The sequence below is a fragment of the Rhinoderma darwinii genome, chromosome 4 (genome assembly GCF_050947455.1).
Source record: "Rhinoderma darwinii isolate aRhiDar2 chromosome 4, aRhiDar2.hap1, whole genome shotgun sequence".
NCBI classification, from domain to species: Eukaryota; Metazoa; Chordata; class Amphibia; order Anura; family Rhinodermatidae; genus Rhinoderma; species Rhinoderma darwinii.
In genome coordinates, this window is record NC_134690.1 from 182,945 (window position 1) to 188,944 (window position 6,000).

The window sequence follows — 6,000 nt, forward strand, 5'->3', positions numbered from 1 at the left end:
CTCCTCAAAGGGGCCAGCCATCCTACCTAAAGCAATTTATTTTGTCAGTTTTTCCCTGACTACTTCAATGTTGTCCCTAGCCATTTTAAGGTTCTCTGTTAACATCATAACTGACGAAGCTTCAAAAGAAATAATGAAACCCTTTCTAAAACCATTAGCGAGAGGGCGCTAAAGATGGTGTCGAAACACACAAACAGCTCTGCACCTCTCTCAGGGTGGCGCTGACATACTACATGTGCCAGAGTAGCAAAACCCTGGAGCCAGGGGCGTAGCTAAAGGCTCATGGGCCCCCGAAGCAAAAGTTAATTGGCCCCCCCCCAAAGTTTCTCATGGCCGATGGCCCGCAGCTTTCAGCTGCATCGCTGGGTCTCCTAAGCGACCCAACAATGCAGCACTAGCAGCCAGGGACATCACTAAGGTCTTAAACCTAAGGAGAAATAACCCCAATTCATATGTCCCCCCCAAAAAAAATGTGTATGTATATGTGTGTATAGGAGACAGCATATCTACAGCACTACGACCCTATAGCTATGGATAGAATTAGATACTTAGGCTCAGCAGTCAGTATCACACATGATAGGATTAGATATAAGGCCCAGCAGACAGTATCACACATGATGGGATTAGATACAGTGGCCCAGCCGACTGTATCACACATGATAGGATTGGATACAGGGCCCAGCTAGCTGACATTGCGGCTCCAGTGCTGGACCCAGGAAAGGTAAGTATAAGAATTGTTTTGCTTTTTGTATGTGTTACTAATTATTTTTGTGTGTTTGTGTTTTCTTGCAGGTTCATTGTTGAACTACTTCGATGACGGTGTTTTTTTTATTCTCAATAAAATGGTTAATGAGGGTTGTGTGTGTTTTTTGTTTTTTTTTCATAACCAGCCAGATTCAACACAGCAGCAGCAGCAGCAGCAGCAGCAGCAAGCTAGCATTGCCAGGGTGGGAAGGGACACTTTTTCTGTCCTTTACCAGCCTAATACCAGCCTGCGGCCGCCCAGAGCCAAACCACTAGAATTCTTAAAGAGCTTAGTTCAGTTATTTCTGTCCCCCTTTTCATAATATTCAGAGAATCTCTAGTGACTGGTATAGTCCCAAGGGACTGGCGCAGCGCAAATGTGGTGCCTATTTTCAAATAGGGCTCTAGGTCTTCCCCGGTTAATTATAGACCAGTAAGCTTAACATCCATCGTGGGGAAAATGTTTGAGGGGCTATTGAGGGACTATATACAGGATTATGTGACAATAAATAGCATTATAAGTGACAGCCAGCACGGTTTTACTAAGTACAGAAGTTGTCAAACTAACCTAATCTGTTTTTATGAAGAGGTGAGCAGAAGTCTAGACAGAGGGGCCGCTGTGGATTTAGTGTTTTTGGACTTTGCAAAGGCATTTGACACTGTCCCCCATAGACGCCTAATGGGTAAATTAAGGACTATAGGTTTAGAAAATATAGTTTGTAATTGGATTGAGAATTGGCTCAAGGACCGTATCCAGAGAGTTGTGGTCAATGATTCCTACTCTGAATGGTCCCCGGTAATAAGTGGTGTACCCCAGGGTTCAGTGCTGGGGCCCCTATTATTCAACTTATTTATTAATGATATAGAGGATGGGATTAATAGCACTATTTCTATTTTTGCAGATGACACCAAGCTATGTAATATAGTTCAGTCTATGGAAGATGTTCATGAATTGCAGGCAAATTTAAACAAACGAAGTGTTTGGGCGTCCACTTGGCAGATGAATTTTAATGTAGATAAATGTAAAGTTATGCATCTGGGTACCAACAACCTGCATGCATCATATGTCCTAGGTGGAGCTACACTGGCGGATTCACTTGTTGAGAAGGATCTGGGTGTACTTGTAAATCATAAACTCAATAACAGCATGCAGTGTCAATCAGCTGCTTCAAAGGCCAGCAGGATATTGTCGTGTATTAAAAGAGGCATGGACTCACGGGACAGGGATGTAATATTGCCACTTTACAAAGCATTAGTGAGGCCTCATCTAGAATATGCAGTTCAGTTCTGGGCTCCAGTTCATAGAAAGGATGCCCTGGAGTTGGAAAAAATACAAAGAAGAGCAACAAAGCTAATTAGGGGCATGGAGAATTTAAGTTATGAGGAAAGATTGAAAGAATTAAACCTATTTAGCCTTTAAAAAAGACGACTAAGGGGGGACATGATTAACTTATATAAATATATTAATGGCGCATACAAAAAATATTGTGAAATCCTGTTCCTTGTAAAACCCCCTCAAAAAACAAGGGGGCACTCCCTCCGTCTGGAGAAAAAAAGGTTCAAGCTGCAGAGGCGACAAGCCTTCTTTACCGTGAGAACTGTGAATCTATGGAATAGCCTACCGCAGGAGCCGTCACAGCAGGGACAGTAGACACCGCAGGAGCCATCACAGCAGGGACAGTAGATGGCTTTAAAAAAGCGTTAGATAATTTCCTAGAACAAAAAAATATTAGCTCCTATGTGTAGAAATTTTTCCTTCCCTTTTCCCGTCCCTTGGTTGAACTTCATGGACATGTGTCTTCTTTCAGCCGTACTAACTATGTAACTACTACAGATAGTTAGGTACTGGATCGTACCCGACTCTTCCTGGCACCCCTAGCTCCTAATCTACAGTCACCTGTTCCACCGACACCAAGGACCAAATATGAACAAATTAGTTTTCCAATTTGTTTTCCTTCATCTCGGCAGACAAGTGAGTGCCGATAGGAGGCTACACCACAAAAAAGGGAATCCCTAAATGTAGGACAAGCTAAACTAGCTTCCCAACCAGACGGGGGCTTGTCCCCGCCTGGCTGAACAGGAGGCACTGACGCACCGCCACTTTTTTCCAAACAGGCCACCACTGGCTATAAAACAGATAGTAAATCACTACCAGACACATTAGTTTTTTCAAGCCATGTGTCAATGCATGAAGACTCACCAAGTGCAGTGGTCCCCACCACTTTCGAGGTTGCTTCGTCCACAGCGGGTGCTGTCAGAACCACGGACTACTCCCCACTTGGGGTACGGGCTGAGGAAACAACCTGGGACGGCCCGCCCAAATCTTCCACGTGACGGGAGACATCGTGATGCCGCATGTGGGTTCGTCGCTCGGACGCACGACTCGACCGCTGTGGTGGAGAATATGACGATGGCGAAAAAGAGGAGGGTAATCTCTCTGAGGATGACGAAGGCGACCGCCACACCAGGGAACGACTTCCTCTGGCATGGTGACGTTTCAGATTGACGTTTCCTCTCCCTTCTAGACGATGTCTTCGCTGAATCTCAAAAAGAAAAGAGGGACAAGGCAGAAGAGTGACCAGCATCACCTCTATTCCCCTTGGAACCTGCATAGAGGAACCTTCCCTATTCGGACCCCCCAGAGGAAGTGCTTAACAGGATGGGTCACTTGGTAAGGGATACAGTTGTTGTTGCTGTGGATAACTCTGCAACCCTGTCTGAGAACGATCCTGTTCAATCCTCCAATCCACATACCTTGCAGCTTGATAGGGAGCTGGTCCATGAGGCACTCTCCCAGCAGTACCCCTGTGCTGCCCTTTCTGCCTAGCCTTACCCACAACCCTCCTCGCAGTCACTACACTCTCACCTGCTTCCAGGATCAAGGGAGGAGCAGCGACACAAGATAGGGGAGCAGCCCTGCAAACCGTGCCATATGCGCCTGTGCGGCTCATTTCCAGCGCGCAGGCCTTGTGGTAGGCCAACATTGCGGCCATTTCTTCCGGAGCCACCCCACCCCTATCTGAGTGAGGCAGGAGGGTAGCAGATAGACCATGCACCACCTGCCCGACCACCAACGCCTGCTCCTCACTTCTCCCAGGAGCCGGGTTAGTGAAGCGACCACTGGGAAAATGTGGGGGAATGGCGGATGTCTGCACTAGGCTGGGGGAAGGGGGGACCACATACCCCTACGATGTGGAGGGTGGAACAGGCCACATCCGACCTGTGTGCCTCCCGTCACCGTTGGGGGGAACAGCCCCTGAAGAGCAAGCAGGTCTGGGAAGGAAACTGGGGCTTAATCTTGCGGGAGGGCGGGCAATCCGCCGCTCCTGATGGTATTCCGAGGGCCGGTGAACTAATCCCTATGCCCTTTTGTCTCAGGAATGCTCATGGGCATTTATTTTAATTTTGTACTCCACCTCCTCTTCCCTGCAGTGCCTGGAGCTCTCCCTATGCAGTTCATCTCCTTCAAGGCATTCAATTCCATTTTACCTGAAGTCCATTTTCCACCTAGCTCTACTTTGGCTTATGTCACATTTCTCTCCAAACCAGGCAAGGATCCTCAGCTATGCTCCAGTTATCGACCCATCTCATTGCTCAATGTAGACCTCAAAATTTCTGCTAAATTATTAGCCAACAGATTGAACATCTAGTACATGCAAATCAAGTGGGGTTCACGCATTTGAAAGTAATGCGGCCCGTCCACTTCCCATTTTTTCTATATGCGGCCCATTTATCCGGCCGAGTTTGAGACCCCTGATCTAAATCATCTAAACTTCCCACTACCTTTTTTGGGGGTACCAGGCCAAGAGGGGACACCCTCAAATTTGGTTATGGAGGCTCCTCAAAGGGGCCAGCCATCCTACCTAAAGCAATTTATTTTGTCAGTTTTTCCCTGACTACTTCAATGTTGTCCCTAGCCATTTTAAGGTTCTCTGTTAACATCATAACTGACGAAGCTTCAAAAGAAATAATGAAACCCTTTCTAAAACCATTAGCGAGAGGGCGCTAAAGATGGTGTCGAAACACACAAACAGCTCTGCACCTCTCTCAGGGTGGCGCTGACATACTACATGTGCCAGAGTAGCAAAACCCTGGAGCCAGGGGCGTAGCTAAAGGCTCATGGGCCCCCGAAGCAAAAGTTCATCTTGGGCCCCCCCCTGAGGTTTCTCATGGCCGATGGCCCGCAGCTTTCAGCTGCATCGCTGGGTCTCCTAAGCGACCCAACAATGCAGCACTAGCAACCAGGGGCATCACTAAGGTCTTAAACCTAAGGAGAAATAACCTGAAGCTCTCCCTATGCAATTCATCTCCTTCAAGGCATTCAATTCCATTTTACCTGAAGTCCATTTTCCACCTAGCTCTACTTTGGCTCATGTCACATTTCTCTCCAAACCAGGCAAGGATCCTCAGCTATGCTCCAGTTATCGACCCATCTCATTGCTCAATGTAGACCTCAAAATTTCTGCTAAATTATTAGCCAACAGATTGAACATCTAGTACATGCAAATCAAGTGGGGTTCATGCCTGGTCGGGAGGCACGCGATAATACTCCTTGCATGTTACAAAAATTGTAAAACCAATGGTTAATCCGTACTTTTACAACACCTGGCACCCTGTAAGCTCCACACTCTTCCTTTCCTTACGGCAGAGTGACATCCATACTTAAATAAACATTTAAAAAAAAGCTTTAATACAACCGGTTTAGCAACATGTGTAAATCACACCATGGTGACGCAAGCTCCCCAACCCATTTTTCCTCTCGTTACATGCTCATGGAACACATTTGCAAACTTAGAAAGCAAGCTCACAAGGCTAACAAATGGGGAATTAGCTCAAATGGTAGAGCGCTCGCTTCGCATGCGAGAAGTAGCGGGATCGATGCCCGCATTCTCCAATAGTTTTGATTGCAGATCTTCTCAAAACACGGGACAATTTTCCTCTCGTTGCTTGCTCATGAAACATATTTGCAAGCTTAGGAAACAGGCAGTGGCAAGCTTAGAAGGCAAGCAACAGCAGAGTGGCGCAGTGGAAGCGTGCTGAGCCCATAACCCAGAGGTTCATGGATCGAAACCATCCTCTGCTAAGTGCTCTTATTTACCTCAGCCCCGTATTACAATTAGGCAATCATTTCGGGTAAGCGTTACTTTCGTTTCTCGTCAGAAGAGAATAGGGACCCCAATCCCTAGATGTCTCTTGCTCAAAGACAAAAAGTTTCACAAGCTTTGATTTTAATATATGAAAAATCTCAATTTCTCA